This window comes from Staurois parvus, unplaced genomic scaffold (assembly GCF_062004578.1).
Source record: "Staurois parvus isolate SC_StPar_1 unplaced genomic scaffold, SC_StPar_1.0 ptg000671l, whole genome shotgun sequence".
Classification (NCBI taxonomy): Eukaryota; Metazoa; Chordata; class Amphibia; order Anura; family Ranidae; genus Staurois; species Staurois parvus.
The window spans coordinates 111,008-130,341 of NW_028318467.1; the positions used below are offsets into that span (position 1 = coordinate 111,008).

General features: G+C 41.8%; 1 protein-coding gene across 3 annotated transcripts in view; it reads left to right on the plus strand.

Annotated features, from left to right (window-relative positions):
• ARHGAP32 (Rho GTPase activating protein 32) overlaps positions 1 to 19,334 on the plus strand; it is a 291,658-nt gene that overhangs the window by 94,366 nt on the left and 177,958 nt on the right. The window contains exon 1 of one of the 3 annotated variants that reach the window (XM_089652092.1): positions 14,591 to 14,608. The exons of the other annotated variants lie outside the window; for them this stretch is intronic. The gene's annotated coding sequence lies outside the window, so the exon portion shown is untranslated. Of the gene's footprint in view, positions 1 to 14,590; positions 14,609 to 19,334 lie in introns of those variants that run through there. 3 annotated transcript variants of the gene reach the window in all.

The window sequence follows — 19,334 nt, forward strand, 5'->3', positions numbered from 1 at the left end:
AGCATGGAGAAGAGGAAGAGCAGCAAAGAATTGTATGAGGATTTGAGAACAAAAATTGTGGAAAAGCATGGACAATCTCAAGGTTACAAGTCCATCTCCAGTGATCTTAATGTTCCTGTGTCCACTGTGCGCAACTTTGTCAAGAAGTTTATAGCCCATGGCACTGTAGCTAATCTCCCTGGATGTGGATGAAAGAGAAAAACTGATCAAATATTGCAACGAAGAATTGTTCAAATGAAGGATAAGAACTTCGATAAACTTCCAGACAAATTCAAGCTGACCTTCAGGCACAGGGTAAGAACTGTCAGCTCACACTATGTTACCATCTGAATGAAAAGGGACATTATGTTAGGAGACCCAGGAGGACCCCATCGCTAACACGGAAACATAAAATAGCCAGACTGGAGTTTACCAAAACTTACCTGAGGAAGCCCACCATGCTACTGTTTTCATAAAAAGAAATGAGGCCTTTAAAGAAAAGAATACAGTCCCTATAGTCACACATGGTGGAGGTTCACTGATGTTTTGGATTTGCTTTTTTGCTTCAGGCACTGGATGTCTTGACCATGTGCATGGCATGAAATCTGAAGACTACCAAAGAATTCTAGGGTGCAATGTAGGGCCCAATGTCAGAAAGTTGGGTCTCCATCAGAGGTCATGGGTCTTACAGCAGGACAATGACCTAAAGCACACATCAAAAAGCACCCAGAAATGGTTTAACTCAAAGTGCTAGAGGACTGAACTGGCCAAGAATGAGTTCAGATCTCAATCCCATAATGCACCTGTGGAGAGATCTCAAAACAGCAGTTGGGAAAAGGAACCCTTCCAATCTGAGAGACACGGAGAAGTTGGTGAAAGAAAAGTGCTCAAAGTTCATTAGAGAGGTGTAAGAAACTCATTCATGGTTAGTAATTGATTTCAGTTACTTTTTCCAAGGGGTGTGCCACCAAATATTACATTGAGGGTGCTCGTAATTTTGTCCAGTCCATTTTTGGGGTTTTGCGTGGAATGTGTCAGATTTGGGTTTTTGCTTCTCCACTTTTATTTGCCATACCAATACAAAAAAAAGACATAAACAAGAATACTTAATCATTTGTAATTACAATAATTTTCTGGGCGAAGTGGTGCATTATCAGACAAAAATGCAGGGGTGCTAATATTTTTGGCCATGACTGTATCCATACATGGTAAAGCAGGTGAAAGTGCATTGCCTTAGTGACGTAGTTTGCTATGCAGTGACTCAGTGCTGGATATCTGATTATAATATAGTATGTCTGAACAGCTAGAATTGACTTAATGGTCATTGTATAATTTGCAGCTATGGATCATTTCTGTTTATGTGCACCATTCACCAGAGCCGCATTATCTACAAGACAAGGGCCCTATGAATGTCCAGGGCCCACTCACACATTTCATGCTCCAGCAGTAAACCACCACAACTGGTCAAAGATGTGCAGCCACCTGTCATACAAAGAAAGGATGGATTTGTAGGTAATTGGCATCTATTACCGGTACAACCAGTACTGGTTTCTGTGGGCCAGGAGTGGTTTCTCTGGGCCTATGGCAGTCAATGTCAATCAGGCTGCATTCACACTTGAGCAGTTTGTAGCTTAAAGCTCCAAAAATACTCAAACTTAAAAAATCTATTGATTTTTTAAGTTTGCGCTTTTTTGGAACTTCGAGCTTCACACTACAAAATGTTCAAGTGTGAATGCAGCCTCGAAGAGATGGCAGAGGCCAAAGCTTCTACCTTGTCTTGGGCCCTATTCTGACCTAATCCATTTTTGCCATTCACTGAGCTCCCTTTTCATATTGTGTCATTGAACATACTTCCTTTACCCCTTGTTAGACTTCTTCAACTATGACAACAAATCCAACCATAGATTGCTTCTGTAGTCCTCAATAGTGCAAATCAGACAGTGTGGGGTTTATTTACTAAAGCTGGTTCTCTCAGAATCTTGTGCACTTCTGCATGGAAACCAATCAGCTTCCAGGTTTTATTGGTAAAGCTAAATTGAGCAAGCTGAGGTTAGAAGCTGATTGTCAACCATATACAGCTGCACCAGATTCTGAGTGAACCAGCTTTAGTAAATAAACCCCTGTATGTTAAGAGATAACTAAACCAAGAACAAAAATAACAAACTGTAAATAATTCAGCTTGGCAGTCCTTGGATGCGGTGGCTTCATTTTCATTTTTCTGGTTAAGAAAGTTCTCAGCAAGTACAGAAAATAACTGTGGATCCTGGCAGAAATGCAGTAACTGTGTCACTTCCTGTGAAATGAAACCACTTCTTCCAAGCTATCTTGTCTGAACTGCGAACTCCCCTACCCCAAGGTAATGGAGATGAAAAGAGGAAAATGTGTTTGTAGTCTTGTCCTAGGGTGACAACCATGGCTCCATCCTTAGATACAGTATGGTGAGTGAGTCTGATCGCCATAGGGCATGAAGTGTCTTTATGGCAGGATCACCAGGTGTAAAGGTTAAAAAAAAAAACCTGAAAAAAATGTTACAAAGCCAACACATATAAGGACTATTAAGGTGTAATATATTACTTTTTATTTCTTATAAACAATCTGTTTTATTAGACAATAAGGGGATAATAGAGTAAAATATATAATTGCTCCATAGCAATTGTTCCATGTCTGCTGTATATAGTGGAAATTATCATTCATGTTCTGATCAGATCTGTACTTTACTTTCCTCACCTCTAGTGGGCTCGGCACCCAGTGTTTGGATCTCCAGTAGCGGAAATGTAGTGTCATCTTTCAGGCTGTAGATGTCGCCATTACAAAAGCTGTCAATCATTATCTTTTTGATTCAGGCCTATTCACTTTATCCTGCTGAGAATAGTTATATTACTTGCCATAAAATGAGGTTTACAAATTGGATGACCTTTAGATGATGCATATTTCATCTGTTTATAGTTTCATTCTCCTTTATCCAAAGAAATAAACATTTGAGTGGGTCATTTTTTGTTTATTGGTACACAAAGTGTTGTGGACCGTTCCGGCTCATCTGGATCTAGCAGTGTCGTGTGCATGATGAAATCTATGACAGATTGATAAGTGCCATGGCTGTCATAACATGTCTTGTCCTCACATTCAGCTGTTTACCTGATCTGTGGACAATCCCTAGAGCTGAAGCATTGCTTGTGTTGCTGTGCTTATTATTTCCTGTTATCTACAGAAGAGCAGGAAACAAAGAAATGGATATATTTAGACTCTCCAGCGCTCTGACGTGTATGTCCGTAACCCCAGACTTTGATTGTTTTCAGAGGTTACTGTGTCCCTATACAGCGCACATCCTGCTGATATATCTTCTATGTGAATAGCAGAGATTTATCACTGTGAAGCATCCAAACACAAAAGGAATTAGAATCTTGTGTGTCATATGGTGAACTTTTACCATGAAATGGAAAGGTCAACACGTAGCGTGCGTGTGTGTGCGTGTGTGTGTGTCAAACCAGGAATGGTGGACAGCACAATCTCAGCAGACACATGCTCATCAAATTGGATCTTTCTAATGATCCAGTACAGGTGCATCTCAATAAATAGAATATCATCATAAAGTTAATTTATTTCAGTAATTCAATTCAAAAAGTGAAACACATATATTATATAGATTCTTTACACACAGAGTGATATATTTCAAGCATTTCCTTCTTTTAATTTTGATGATTATGGCTTACAGCTAGTAAAAACACAAAATTCAGTATCTCATAACATTAGAGTATTACATAAGACCAATAAAAATAAGGATTTTTAATACAGAAATGTTGGCTTACTGTAAAGTATGTCCATGTAGGGTGTAGTATGCACAGTATAGTATGATACATGGTTGGGGCTCCTTTTGTGTGAATTAGTGCATCAATGTGGCATGACATGGAGGCGATCAGCCTGTGGCACTCCTGAGGTGTTATGGAAGCCCAGGTTGCTTTGATAGCAGCATTCAGCTTGTCTGCATTGTTGGGTCTGGTGTCTAATCTTCCTCTTGACAATACCCCACAGGTTCTCTATGGGGTTTAGGTCAGGCGAGTTTGCAGGCCATTCAAGCATAGTGATACCATGATCACTGAACCAGGTATTGGTACTTTTGGCAGTGTGGGCAGGTGCCAAGTCCTGCTGGAAAATGAAATCAGCATCTCCATAAAGCTGGTCAGCAGAAAATGAAGTGGGCCGTGCTGACTTTGAACTTCATAAAACACAGTGGACCAACACCAGCAGATGACATGGTTCCCCAAATCAACACAGACTGTGGAAACTTCACACTGGACTTCATGCAACTTGGATTCTGTGCCTCTCCACTCTTCCTCCAGACTCTTCCTCTTTGATTTCCAAATGAATGCAAAATTTACTTTCTTCCAAAAAGAGGACTTTGAACCACTGTGCAATAGTACCGTCCTTTTTCTCCTTAGCCCAGGTAAGATGCTTCTGACGTTGTCTCTGGTTCAGGAGTAGCTTGACACAAGGAATACGACTGTTGTAGCCCATGTCTTGGATACGTCTGTGTGTGGGTTCTTGAAGCACTGGCACCAGCCGTAGTCCACTTCTTGTGAATCTCCCCCAAATTCTTGAATGAGCTTTGCTTCACAATCCTCTCAAGGCTGTGGTTATCAAGGCTCAAGGCTGTTGGTTGTGCAGCTTTTTCTACCACAACTTTTCCTTCCACTCAACTTTCCATTAATATGCTTAGATACAGCACTCTGTGAACAGCCAGCTTCTTTAGCAATGACCTTTTGTGACCCACCCTCCTTGTGGATGGTGTCAATGGCTATCTTGTGGACAATCACCAAATCAGCAGTCTTCCCCATGAATTTGTAACCTACTGAACCAGGCTGAGACACAATTCAAAGGCTCAGGAAACCTTTACAGGTGTTTTGAGTTAATTAGCTGATTAGAGTGTGACACCATGGGGTTTATTTACCAAAGCTGGAGAGTTCAAAATCAGACTCCCTTCTGCATAGAAACCAATCAGCTTCCAGGTTTCATTGCCAAAGCTTCATTGAACAAGCTGAGGTTAGAAGCTGATTGGTTTCTATGCAGAAGGGAGTCTGATTTTGGACTCTCCAGCTTTAGTAAATAAACCCCCCTGAGTCTACAATATTGAACTTTTTCACAATATTTTAATTTTCTGAGATACTGAATTTTGGGTATTCACTAGCTGTAAGCCATAATAATCAAAATTAAAAGAAAGAAATGTTTGAAATATACTACTCTGTGTAATGAATCTATATAATATATGAGTTTCGCTTTTTGAATTGAATTACTGAAATAAAATAACTTTTTTTATGATATTCTAATTTGTTGAGATGCACTTGTATATGGAAAATATTGTGGCACCAAAGTAAATGTATTAAATGAGAAGTGCAGGATTAAAAAAAAAAAACCTACAGACTCACCTGGATAGCTGCAGCATTGATCTAAGCTACAGCTTTCCAGCACTGGCTCTACACTTAGAATTGAGCGATCAAGGACCGCTGATTGCTCTCATTTCTCAGGTCCGCTCTTAGGGATGACTGTCAGTCACCGGCTCTCTGCTCTGCCTCTCCAGCTCTCACTGGAGCGCTGGGCTGTGCAGGGGGTGGGAGCAGCTGGCTCAGGCCCTCAGCGGCACGCCAAAAGGGTGGGACAGCTGCTGGTCAGGAATCTGGGCAGATGGCAACATTATTGTTGGGAACCCTGTAGAGCCTTGACCAGCTCTGTGACATCAGCCGACAGCAGGCTTTAACCCACTGTCAGCTTGATCTGGGTCACAGGAGTGCAGAACAAAACACACTCCTGTGACCCACAGGAGAATTATAACCAAAAGAGCTTTGGCCATACTTCTCCTTTTAATTACTCAACAGATATAGTCATGCAATAAAAAGCAGCAGATTCAGGCAGATGTCTTTCCTCAAGCCACATCAAGTCTATGACTAACAGATTTCCACTAACTAGTTAAATATGAACACACAGGAAATGACACGAAATACTAGTAACCAATGACCTCTAATCCGCATCACAACTAAATGACTACACAAGTGAAAGGTAATGTCATAATCACCAAATGCTTATAGAAGTTCTCCATCCATAATAGATGATAATAGCAGTAAAGCAAATAAATATATAAAAAATATAACAACATAAAACACCAATTGAATAAAAACAGATAGAAACTGTAGTCAATATTGAGACTTTGCAGCTGGAGAGTGTCCAGCATTTTTTTATCCACTCCACTTCACGTTGTTTCAGTTTAGGTTTCAGATTACCTCCTTGTTTGAGTTTAAGAATATTGGAGAGAGTTCGGTAATACTGCTGTGCCACTTTTCTGGCATCAATCCTCCTTGTTAATGTAATGCGCCAAATTCATGAAGCATTTCTGACAGCAACTTGTGTACCAAATTCAGGTAGTTATAAAATGCACCACTTTTACATTGTGTTGTCTGGAATGTGCTGCTTTTACATTGTGTCACATTGAATGCGCCAAATGTAAAAATGGAGCTAATTAAGACCAACTCTCTTTTGGCATACAGAGAGAGAGACTGGCTCAGACAGATTTTACGAAAGTGTCTCACTTGCATTCTAGAAGGGGCACATCATGAGCCAAATTCAAGTTCATGTTCTAGACAGGTACACGAATTTGGCACATTCTGTACCACTTTTAGAATGCATGAGAGATGCTTTCCAAAATCTGCCTGCTCCAGTCTTTATCAATTCCAGCGATTGTCTATAATCATGTTTTTAAGTTGAGATACTATGTGATCATGATTAATAAAGTGTCTAAGAACTGTCACAACAATGTAAAGTGGAATAGATAACTAAGCTGGATACACTGCTGCGGAAAGGTATCAAGGTAGATTATGATTTTTATTGTTTTCTTTCATTTCTGTTTCATATTGTGATATTTTTTCATTATGTGTTTTCTTTTAGCCCTGGTTCACACTGGGTCTGACTTTGAAATCGTGCGACTTCACTTAAAGTCGCACAATTTCAAAGTCGGATGTCAGTGCAACTTCAGGTGCGACTTAGAAGATATCTGTGCGACTTCATGCACAGATGTAAAAGGAAGTCATGCCCGACATTGCTAAAAGTAGTGCAGGAACTACTTTCAAAATCGTCATACCGATTAGAACGGTTCCATTGCCAGTCGTAGGGTGCGACTTGTCGTGCGATTTGACACTGTCAAATCCTAGGCGAGTTGCATTGGTGTGAACGTAGGTTCAAGGTGTATTCATGTGCTTTACTTCTATTATCCTTTATTATGAATGAAGAATGGCTATTAGCTTTTGGTGATTATGACATTACCTTTCACTTGTGTATTCATTTGGTTTTGATGCGGATTAGAGCTCATTGCTTACCCTTTCATATAATTTACAGTATTTAAATAATTAACTAGTTAGTGGTATTCTGTTAGTCATGGACATGATGTGGCTTAAAGAAGAGCAACTGTCTGAAACTGTACGTTTTTTACCTGCATGAGTATATGTGATGAATAAATTCCTTTTGGTGCCACAAGCTCAGACTGATGTTTTACAAATAAATACATGTTGTATAAATATATATACACTGCTCAAACAAATAAAGTATTTAGCAGTTTGCTACATTCCAGTATGGTTCCTCGCAGAAAAAATGCAGCATGTTCTACTTTTTTTTCCTGCACCAGAAACTGACTGGAACTGACTGTACTAGTGTGAACCAGAGCCATTGGAATACATGGAAAACACTGTGCATGTATTTTTGATGCAGAAAAAAAGTGCTCTGAACTGCATCTAGTGTGAACTAGCCCTTAGGGCCGGTTCACACTATAGAAACTAAGTCCAGATGCGTAAGGGGATGCGTCTTTGCATGCGCGTTTTTGATGCGATCCAGTGCATTTTTTTATACATTCCAGTTCATTTTTTCCCATCTTTTTATTCAATTTAAATAGGGGCATGTGTGTTCCAGTACATTTTTGGTGCGTTCTTTTCCGGTTTCCAATACAGTTCTGTGCAGAAAAAAATGCAGCATGTTCTACATTTTTTTTTTTTGCAACTGGAACACACTGGAACTGCAAGCACTGATCTGAACTATGACATTGACAACCATATAACCTACTTTCTGTGCATTTTGGATGCAGAAAAAAAACAACTGAAAAGCATGTAGTATGAACTGGCCCTAAATCAGAGTATAGCATCAAGTCAATTAAACTCCTGGATTATTGATCCAGTCTGTTAAGTAGCAGAGGGGGTTGTTAATCAGTTTCAGCTGCTTTGGTGTTAATGAAATTAACAAGTGCACTAGATGAGCAACAATGAAACCCCCAAAACAGGAATGGTATTACAGGTGAAGGCCACTAACATTTTTTTTGCCGTGCTCATCGTTTCTACTGGTTTTCACTTTTTTTGCATTTGGCCAAGGTCTGTGTCACTACTGGTAGCATGAGGTGATACCTGGACCCTACAGAGATTGCACAGGCAGTCCAAATTCTCCAGGATGGAACATCAATATGTGCCATTGCCAGGTTTGCTATGTCTCCCAGCACAGTCTCAAGAGCATGGAGGAGATTCCAGGAGACAGGCAGTTACTCTAGGAGAGCTGGACAGGGCCGTAAAAGGTCCTTACCCCATCAGCAGAACCGGTATCTGCTCCTTTTGTGCAAGGATATATATATACAGTGAAGGGAATAAGTATTTGATCCCCTGCTGATTTTGAATGTTTGCCCACTCACAAATAAATGATCAGTCTAAAAATCAAATGGTAAGTGTATTGTAACACCGAGAGACAGAATAGCAACAAAAAATTCTGCAGAAATGCATGTCTAACAAATGATGCACTGATTTGCATGTTCATGAGGGAAATAAGTATTTGATCCCCTAACATTCAGCAGGATGTCTGGCTACCAGGTGTTTTTCATACAGGTAACAAGCTGAGATTAGAAACAGTCTCTTAAAAGCAGTGCTGCTAATCTCATTTTGTTACCTGTATAAAAGACACCTGTCCACAGGAGCAATCAAGCAATCAGATTCCAAACTCTCCACCGTGGCAAAGAGCTGTCCAAGGATGTCAGGGACAAGATTGTAGTCCTACACAAGGCTGGACTGGGCTACCAAACTATTGCCAAGCAGCTTGGTGAGAAGGTGACAACAGTTGGTGCAATCATTCGCAAATGGAAGAAACAAAAAACAACTGACAGCCTCCCTAGGTCTGGTGCACCATGCAAGATCTCACCTTGTGGAGTGTGAGTGATCTTGAGAACAGTGAGGCATCATCCCAGAACTACACTTGAGGATCTTGTCAATGATCTCCAGGCAGCTGGGACCACAGTCACCAAGAGAACAATTGGTAACACACTACACCGACAAGGATTGAAATCCTGCAGTGCCCGCAAGGTCCCTCTGCTCAAGAAAGCACATGTCCAGGCCCATCTGAAGTTTGCCACTGAACATCTGAATGGTGCAGAGGAGGACTGGTTGAAAGTGTTGTGGTCAGATGAGACCAAAATCAAGCTCTTTGGCATCAACTCAACTCGCCGTGTCTGGAGGAGGAGGAGGAATGCTGCCTATGACCCCAAGAACACCATGCCAACTGTTAAACATGGTGGTGGAAACATTCTGCTTTGGGGGTGTTTTTCTGCTAAGGGGACAGGACAACTGCACAGCATCAAAGGGACGATGGACAGGGCAATGTACCGTCAAATCTTGGGTGAGAACCTTCTTCAGCATGACAATGACCCAAAACACATAGCCAAGACAACAAAAGAGTGGCTCAAGAAGAAGCACATTAAGGTCTTGCAGTGGCCTAGCCAGTCTCCAGACCTTAATCCGATTGAAAATCTGTGGAGGGAGCTGAAAGTTCGAGTTGCCAAACGTCAGCCACCAAACCTTAATGACTTGGAGAGGATCTGCCAAGAGGAGTAGGCCAAAATCCCTCCTGAGATGTGTGCAAACCTGGTGGCCAACTACAGGAAACGTCTGACCTCTGTGATTGCCAACAAGGGATTTGCCACCAAGTACTAAGTCATGTTTTGTGAAGGGGATCAAATACTTATTTCCCTCATGAACATGCAAATCAGTGCATAATTTGTTAGACATGCATTTCTTTTGAATTTTTTTTTTGCTATTCTGTCTCTCAGTATTACAATACACCTACCATTCAATTTTTAGACTGATCATTTCTTTGTGAGTGGGCAAACATTCAAAATCAGCAGGGGATCAAATACTTATTTCCTTCACTGTGTGTGTGTGTGTGTATGTATATGTGTATGTGTGTATATATATATATATATATATATATATATATCTCCTTCTGTATGGTTCCATCTCCAACCCTCCTCCGTATCTATCCGCACGGCGGGTGCTTTCCTGATTTTTGCGTGGGATGAAGATGACGTCGTACTATAATATCTCACGTCTGACACAGTGATTTTTTTCCCTCTGCTCTGTAATTAGAATCACAGCTATACATTATGTGTATATCTCCATACAACTCCACTATTAGAATGTATTGCTCAGCTGCCTTGCTGCCGTTATGAGTGTTGAGCTCTGATTTGTGAGAGGTGGATATCCTTCATTGGAGTTGCATTGCTGTAGAGTACCTAGGTCTGCTGGCTGTTGCCCACATTGTACTCTTGTAGCGCTGTGTCGTTTGGGTTAACTGAACCCACACACATACTTACCTACATACTGACATTGTCATAGTAACAGGCTCCATGGTGCTGGAGTGGTACCAGGTCTGGAGGTGGGTGTCTCGTACGATGGGCTGCACTGCATTCACAGATGAATCAGCAGCCTCGTATTTTCGGGATAATTGTGCAGCTGCTGTCACCAATTCCTCATCTCCCGCCATTTTCTTCTTTCTCTGTATACTGTTTTAAACCGTTGGGTGTTTTATAATAAGGCAGCACAAAATGCAGTGACCTAGAACAGCCAATCAGATCTGAAATTATTGTAATAGGGTCAGTGATAGGTGAATCGTCTTTGCTTGCTCTGAAGTGACTGGGCAGATTCACTGCTTCTAATAAAAAGTCTTGCGACTGAACAGTGAAATGTTATGTGTCACCCACCCAGGGAAAAGTGCAGTACTCTTAATTCCACAGGTGACCTGTCTGTGCAGAACACAGCTCCACCCTGCAAAAATAAAATTCTATCACGCTGAGTTTGTTCCTATGCTTACATTTTCATTCCTTGCAATGTTCTCACACACCTACTTTGTGTGATTGTTTCCACATGTGTTTATAATCCGTCATCTATTGAACATCTCACAAACTAGCTAAAAATTATTAAACACTTGCACATTCTGATTGCCAAAAAAACCCTAAAATTTTAATTGGATAAAAGAAAAAACATTTTTCCAAGAACATGAAACGGGGATCAATTCACGAATGTTTATCGCATGTGATCTTTGTGTTTCATACAAAATATTTCATGCGTTATTTAGTGTCAGTTCACTACAGCTAAATACAAGTAAATACCATAAATGCAGTAATTAGTTGCCGTAAAAAAGCTGCAATATTACTTTAAAGCTGATTCATAAAAAATATATATGTTTGTTCATTATCTTGTGGTCTAGCCACTTGCTATTTAACAAATGTACAAAATATGAATTGAAGCAACAGATAGTTTCTTGAACTGTTTCAAAATTTATAATACATAAGTTTGGCGCTTACATTGAACAGGTCCAAAACACATTACTGTAGTTCCATTTTAGCAGAATATAGAATATGCAGATATTCAAGAGCAAAATGGGAACAGGGTGAGGAAGAAAGGTAATAGCTAGAAATCCATTGTGACATCTGCAAACAACTCATAAAAGCTTATTTTGCATTTATATAGTCTATTATCTGTGTATATAGGCAGCAACAAGCATACTGTATAGCGTGTAGTTCTAGGATCAGGTGGGGTAAGGCTTGGATTTTTGTACTAGTACTGTTACTTATGCAGGCCATAGACGGTTCGTTTATCGGATGATTTTTCGTCCGAAAAACGATACATTGGTCGTTCTGTAGCCACCAATGATTGTGAAAATCGGCAAAGATCGGAAAATTTCACAAATTTTCCAGCATGACCTATAAAAGAAATGAGGAGAAACCATGAAAATCAGCTGATGCCATTGCCGACTAACAGTGCGAAAATCGGCCAATTATTCTTTCGGACAAAAAATCTAACTGTCTATGGCCTGCATAAGTTCTTGAAGGTGGAACTGCAGTTACTGAACTAAAGACCATATAAAACTAACTTGCACTGCCAACAGTAGTTGTAGACTGAGCCAATAATGTGAATCCCCTCCTTCAATCCATGCAGCCAAGATTTTGTCAATTTTTGGGGACAGTTATGTCCCAAGTAGGTATGTTTTATAGAGTAGCAGAGCTGTGCTAATAGCAGTTCTCCGCATATGAAATGTGGGCTGAGTAGACAGTTTCCATTTAAGGAGAAATGCCCATCTGCCATAAAATAAAAAGCTTTCGATGATGGGTCATATCTATGTAACGCCCTTCAGGTTAGTAAGATAGCCTGTTTTTTTGTTTTTTTTTTTCTTTTTATGCAGAGGCTGAGTAGCAGCCTGGGGATTCGTCAGTCTGTGAGTGAGACAGGAGTTCACCTCAGGACAGGCTGGGAGGCTCTAACAGGCCAGGGCTTCTGGAGCCCTCCCACCCTTCCAGAAACTTAGAGAACTTTGTGGAAGAGGGGTGGAGGAGGGGAGAAGGCCGAGATGTGGGCCTTGACCAATCCCCTGGCAGGATGCTGGGCATGGTGTCTAGGGCAACCCTCAAAAGTGGCAGAGCCGGTGCAGATTCACAAGAGTGTCGGGTGGAAGATGGAGTGAAGTTTGGAGTATGGAGCCAGGAAAGGGGCCCAGGGAAGGGGCCCACCTACTGGCAGCAGGATCTCTCTGCTTCAACGTCTCCTGAGAGAGGACAGCCTGTGGAGTAGGGAAGGAGCCAGCCCAGCGTCAGGCCTGAAGGAAGCCACCAACCCACTAAGCTTGCATTAGAGACAGAGTGAAAAATCCTACACCCCCTGGGCCAGATAAGGGGAGAGCGCAGTCAGGTGGAAAACCCAGCTAGCTTCTCATCCGTGGGCTGCTGTGCTAACCTGGCAGTTTCTGGGCCCCCTTGCCCAGGGACTACCTTCAGGCAGCTGGTTGAAGAGGAGGATTAATCTAAAGTCTGAAGAGGTACACCAGAGAGCCTTTTGGGTTCTCAAAGGAAAGACTATTTTTGTCCACATTTATGTACATAGTTGCTGTAAGTTGTCCCCAACTTTACAGTTTCCCTTGGGCATCCCGTATACCCTTAGACCCCATCCAAGTTGTTAACCCCTTATTGAAAACTAAATCAAGCTCAAGGACTGTTTGCTGACTCCAGTGTTCAAAGTGTGGAAGAAAATTTGTGTTGCCTGACTGTGTAGAGCTTTAAAGGAACCCAAAACTCAGCAAATCCTAAGGGGGTACTGCTACATCTATATTGTTTCATATTCCTTGAAGCCATATTAGAAGGTCTGCTTCCAGTGTCAGTCCCCCCCTTTGTGGTAATAAAAAAAACAGAGAAATCCGTGCAAGCAAATTCCCCAAACCATAATGCCAGAGACCATGGTAAAAGTTCACAGTAAAGTTAATTACCCCCATTGTAGTAATATTTGTCATTACTTCTCGCCAAATGGTCTGGATGTGTGGTCACATCCAAACTACATACTTGAAAGTAACTATCTCATATTGACATCTGTGGCATATTCTGGTGTGTAGTAGAAAGTTTCTGTGGGATGTAATACACCTGATGCAGGAATTTAAGTTGTATAAACCGATCCCTGGCAGATATCATAAGGGAGAGATATTGTTGTATACCTTTATCCAAATCAACATCTGCCAAGTTCTAAATATGATGGCTGCCATTTATTAAAAAGATGAGACTTTTAGACATATCAATACTAGTCTATCTAATCTAAGATAGAGAGAAGAGACATTTCAGGTTAACAGATGTATGTGAACAAAGGGCTGGGGACAGTGTTAAAGAAAAAAAAAGCATGGGGCGGGGCAATGGGCGACTGAACTCACCTTTGTGCACTAAACACAGCAGGTAGAGAGTTACTAGCAACATTCCATACTGAGAAACCTTTGCTGGGATATGAACCCCTCATCAGATACCATGCTGTCTCTCCTCACAGAAGTCCTCCTTTCATCAATAGGATGGGAACAGGACTTCCACTTCTACACCTCATCTACATAAGGGCTCAATCCTGTCCCTAAGCCGAACCCAGCCCTGCTTCTGACCCAGTGGGCCAGGTCTGTTACATCCTATCAGCAACCTTGTGTGTATGGACATCTTTAAAGCCCAACTTCAGGGAAAATAAAAATCCTCCCTTGCAATGAGGCTGCCCCCCCCCAAACTGCAAGGGTTAAATTCTCATTTAGGTATTGGGGATGGGAAAAGCAGTTTTACTGAACCTATCTTCTGCTCCCCCGACAGCTGCCATTCTCCTCTACTCCCCTATGCTCCAGTGGTGGACCGTTCCTCTGCGTCCTCATGTCATATCCAGTCTATAGACCCTGCGTTGTTCTTGACATCGGAGGACCTGTAACCACCAGGGCTTGGGGGAGAAGAAGCTGCAAGGACTGGGCTTACAGCGTGGAGGAGCCTATGGGAGCGGAAGATCAGGTAAGTAAAACTGCTTTTCTTGTCCCCCTAAACCCAAATGAATTTATCCCTTGCTGTGGGGCTGAGGATATTTACTTTTTTTAAGTTCTGCTTTAAAGTGGACCTATAATAGTAACCAGTTGGATTCAAACAATGATTCCAGTACTTGTGCAGTTATCAGAGGAAGATGTAGGTTGGATACCAGTGTGTATACCTCTTGGAAGTGCTTTTATCACAAACAGATTGCATGTTATGTTGTCATGTTTATCGAGCAGGGTGCTGCCATTGCTTCTGTTGTTCGAGGAGCTGTTTGGCAGATACTGACCCCTTTGTGCACATAGGCCAATGTGGCATTGCTGTCAGCATACTGACATTCACACGCTCACACACATACTGCTGTAATTCTAGAAAGTACCGTGCAGAACGTAGTGGTCCAGTCATGGAGCTCTCAGAATAAAGCACCGATATGAGTCATCCTGGTAAGATCTCATTATTTCCCATTTTACGTGTGATGGGGGCGAGGGCAAAGCTCCATATCTGTGCCTCTTCAGTGAAGACCGCTCTGAGTCACTCTGATTGGAGCTTTATAAAGTATTCCTGCTCACTGTCCTTTCTATTTTATCATCTCAGGAAACATTTCCTCCCTGTCTGATACATGTAAAATATCCTAATAATATCATTTCAGGATGTGTGTGAAACCTTAACACAAATTGTTCTAGGCATAATCTATGGAGGGGCCTGACCACAACAATCACATCCTCCTTTTCGTCTCCAGTACATTGTGGGAGAAACTGATTTGTTGCTACAGTGGACAAGAAGTATTCTTCTTTCAGAAATGTCTGGATACCTGAGGTTTCCGTGTGTCTTAAGTCTGGTACACGCTGCAAAACTGGCAGATAGCCTTACTAATACAAGCAATGTTGGTGTGGAAAGCTCCCCCTGCTGTGTCATTGTATTCTGACAGAGGAACTCCCACCACACCAGAATACACCAATCAATGCTTGCAGCCATTGGCCTCAAGTACTGATCAAATGCTTGTTTTCCAGCATGTCCCTTCCACCAAAGTTGGTTGTTAGATTGGATTTTGTCAGACAGACAGCTGTACAAACTGACTGAAAGTCAACCAGTTCCTGCTGAACAGACTGATTTTCGGCCAGTTTATACCAAGTTTTAAAGAAGAAGCATAGCCAAGATTTTATTTGGCTGTACTTCTCCTATGGATCACAGGAATACAGTTTATTCTGCACTCCTGTGATCCTCTTTCAGCCAACGGTGGGCTAAAGCTTGCTGTTGGCTGATGTCACAGAGCCAGTCCAGGCTCTAAAAAGATCCTGATCCTATGGTTGGGATCCACCCAGAAGCCTGAACTGGCACCTGGATCAGCCTCTGAGCGATCCACCGAGAGCTTGAGCCAGCCGCTCCCACCCCCTCCTCAGCCCAGCAATCCAGTGAGCCCTGGAGGGGCAGAGCAGAGAGCCAGAGACTAGTACACACGATCAGAAAATCTTACAAAGAATACCGCTTTCGACGCGATCGTACGATAATCTGATTGTTAGTACACGGTTTTCATCCAACATTATTCGAAGAGAAGCATGAAAATTTTTCTCGGATGAAACCAGATCGTACAATTTTCATTCAATCAGTACAGTTTTCATCCGAAACACAATACAAATAGAATACAATACATTACATCACTTTCACATTTTTATTCTGTCATGCAAGAATTTTTGTAACTTTAGTAACCTCTTCACTTTTGATATGAGACTAGCATGCAAAAAAAAAAAAAAAAAAAAAAAACCTCCGATATTCTCATCATGTGTACGGGGCTTAACAGTCACAGTTCTCTGCTCAGAGCGGAGGAGGACAACTGAGCAATCAATAGCTCAGTTCTCCGTGCAGAACCAGCGGGGCACAGATGCAGCATCAGATTGATGCTACATCCACCTAGGACGGTGAATATAATGTTTTTTTTGTTTTTAATTTTTTCTGAAACCCATACTTTTCTTTTAAGAATCAGTTCCCAATCTGATTGTAATCCCTGATCTCCAGTGTGGTAATGTTAGAAGATGTTGTATGTAATACAGTTGTGTCCAAAATTATTCAACCCCCAATGCTGTAAAGGGGTTTAGGGACTATAGTGTACATTTGGAATTGTATTCAGAATCAAATCCTACAAGGACGTTGTAACTACCCAAATGCAACTAAAATGACATCAATTGTTTATGTAATACAGTAGTAAATGGTTCTTATGTGGTTTCTTCATTGCCACAATTATTCAACCCCTTAAAGACTACCACTCTGAAGAACAGAGGTTCATACAGGTGCTTTCCATCAGGTATTGAAAACACCTGTGGATGTCACCGAGCAGCAATCAAGCATAATAAGCACCAATTAGGCAGCTTTAAAATGACTGTGATACTCAGCTCCTTCTAGACATTTACTGGTGTGGTTACAAACATGGTGAAGGCAAGAGAATGGTCCAGGAAGACAAGAGAAGAGGTGATTTCTCTTCACAGGAAGGGCAATGGCTATAAGAAGATTGCAAAGATGTTAAACATACCAAGAGACACCTTAGGAAGCATCATTCGCAAATTCAAGGCAAAGGGCACTGTTGAAACGCTACCTGGTCGTGGCAGAAAGAAGATGCTGACTTCGACTGCTGTGCGCTACCTGAAGCGTAGAGTGGAGAGAAGTCCCCGTGTGACTGCTGAGGAACTGAGAAAAGATTTGTCAGATGTGGGTACAGAAGTTTCAGCCCAGACAATAAGACGCACACTGCGTAATGAAGGCCTCCGTGCCAGAACTCCCAGGCGTACCCCCTTGCTGTCTCCAAAGAATAAGAAGAGTCGACTGCAGTATGCCAAAAGCCATGTGGACAAACCACAAAAGTTGTGGGATAGTGTTCTGTGGACTGATGAAACAAAATTAGAACTGTTTGGGCCCATGGATCAACGCTATGTTTGGAGGAGGAAGAACAAGGCCTATGATGAAAAGAACACCTTGCCTACTGTGAAGCATGGTGGAGGGTCAATCATGCTTTGGGGCTGTTTTGCTTCTGCAGGTACAGGGAAGCTTCAGCGTGTGCAAGGTACCATGAATTCTCTTCAGTACCAGGAGATATTGGATGGAAACGTGATGCAGTCCGTCACACACCTGAGGCTTGGGAGACGTTGGACCTTTCAACAGGACAATGATCCCAAGCATACCTCCAAGTCCACTAGAGCATGGTTGCAGAGGAAAGGCTGGAACATTTTGGAGTGGCCATCGCAGTCACCAGACTTAAATCCGATTGAGAACCTCTGGTGGGACTTAAAGAAAGCAGTTGCAGTGCGCAAGCCTAAGAATGTGACTGAACTGGAGGCCTTTGCCCATGAAGAATGGGCGAAGATACCCGTAGATCGCTGCAAGACACTTGTGTCAAGCTATGCTTCACGTTTAAAAGCTGTTATAACTGTAAAAGGATGCTGTACTAAGTACTAAGATTGAATGTCACTTGGGGGTTGAATAAAACTGATAATGCTGTGAGCACAGAAAAGACATTTGTGGTTATTTCATTATAACTGTTATGTTATATTTGTCTGACCTACAAGTGCCTCTTTAATGTAAATGTAAGCAAGATGACTGAATGATCAAAAGCAATGTCAAACTGGCCAAAACACTCAATTTCAGTGGGGGTTGAATAATTTTGGACACAACTGTATATGATATCATTGGAAGATGTTTCCACATACTGATCTATCAGACCTCCTGATAACTCTCTCTGTCTAGTAATTTGCTGTTTCTTGGTATCATGTTTGTACCAATGGATGGTGGACGTCTTGGTCTGATAGGTGAGTAGGTCAGGAAGGAAGAACTAGGACCCCTAACCCCCTTCCTGATTCAAATCAGAGTTTTCTGTCGCTGTCATTTATCATGAATTAGCTGTAGACAGATGAGGCCAAGTAATATGTTTGTGTATTAATCATTCTTCATTACTCCAGTTACATATTGTTGTATATCTCACATTACTACTAGTAACTGGCTCCACCCTACCCTGGTGTAGTAAGGGTTTCAGGCTACTTGTTCTGCCCTGACCTGCACAAGACAATTGCCTGCATGACCTAATTGCAGTAAATTGGTCTGAAAATTAGCGTATCAATGTGTAATTTGTATAGTTGCTATTGATGTCGCCTTTACCCTGATCTTCCCAGGTCTTCTAAGTCTGTTTGTGTTCCCAGAGTCAGCAGAGCTGTGAAAAGTCATGAGTCTGCACCTCATTTCCTTCTATTTGAGGGTGTCGTGCCATGTTCCCAGGAGCTGGCTCAATCCCAAGAGACAGGAAATCAACATGTCTAATATTCGGCACACTCCTTTAGTTGTGAGTGATTTGTTTTGCTGTCAGAGGGAGCATGTGGTACCTGGATTGGAGTGCCTCGCGCATGAATTCTCTATGTATTTGCCCGTTCAAAGCACAAGGAATGTGTAGATTGTTCTCTCTATTCATGTGTATATAAGAAAAACATTTCACAGCACTAGAAGAGAACACATAGGCCAACTGTCTTAGTGCACCTGAGGAGCTTACAATCTACTATCTTTACCATAGTCATATATGCAGTAGGGCTAAGGAGCCAGTTATCCTTTCAATACCCTTTTGGGTTGTAAGAACACACTGGAACACTGAAACGAATCCTACGGATGTATGGGGAGAACATATAAGCTACAGAGTACTGCACAGAACTGAGCTCAGGGCTCCAGCGCTGCATCCTGA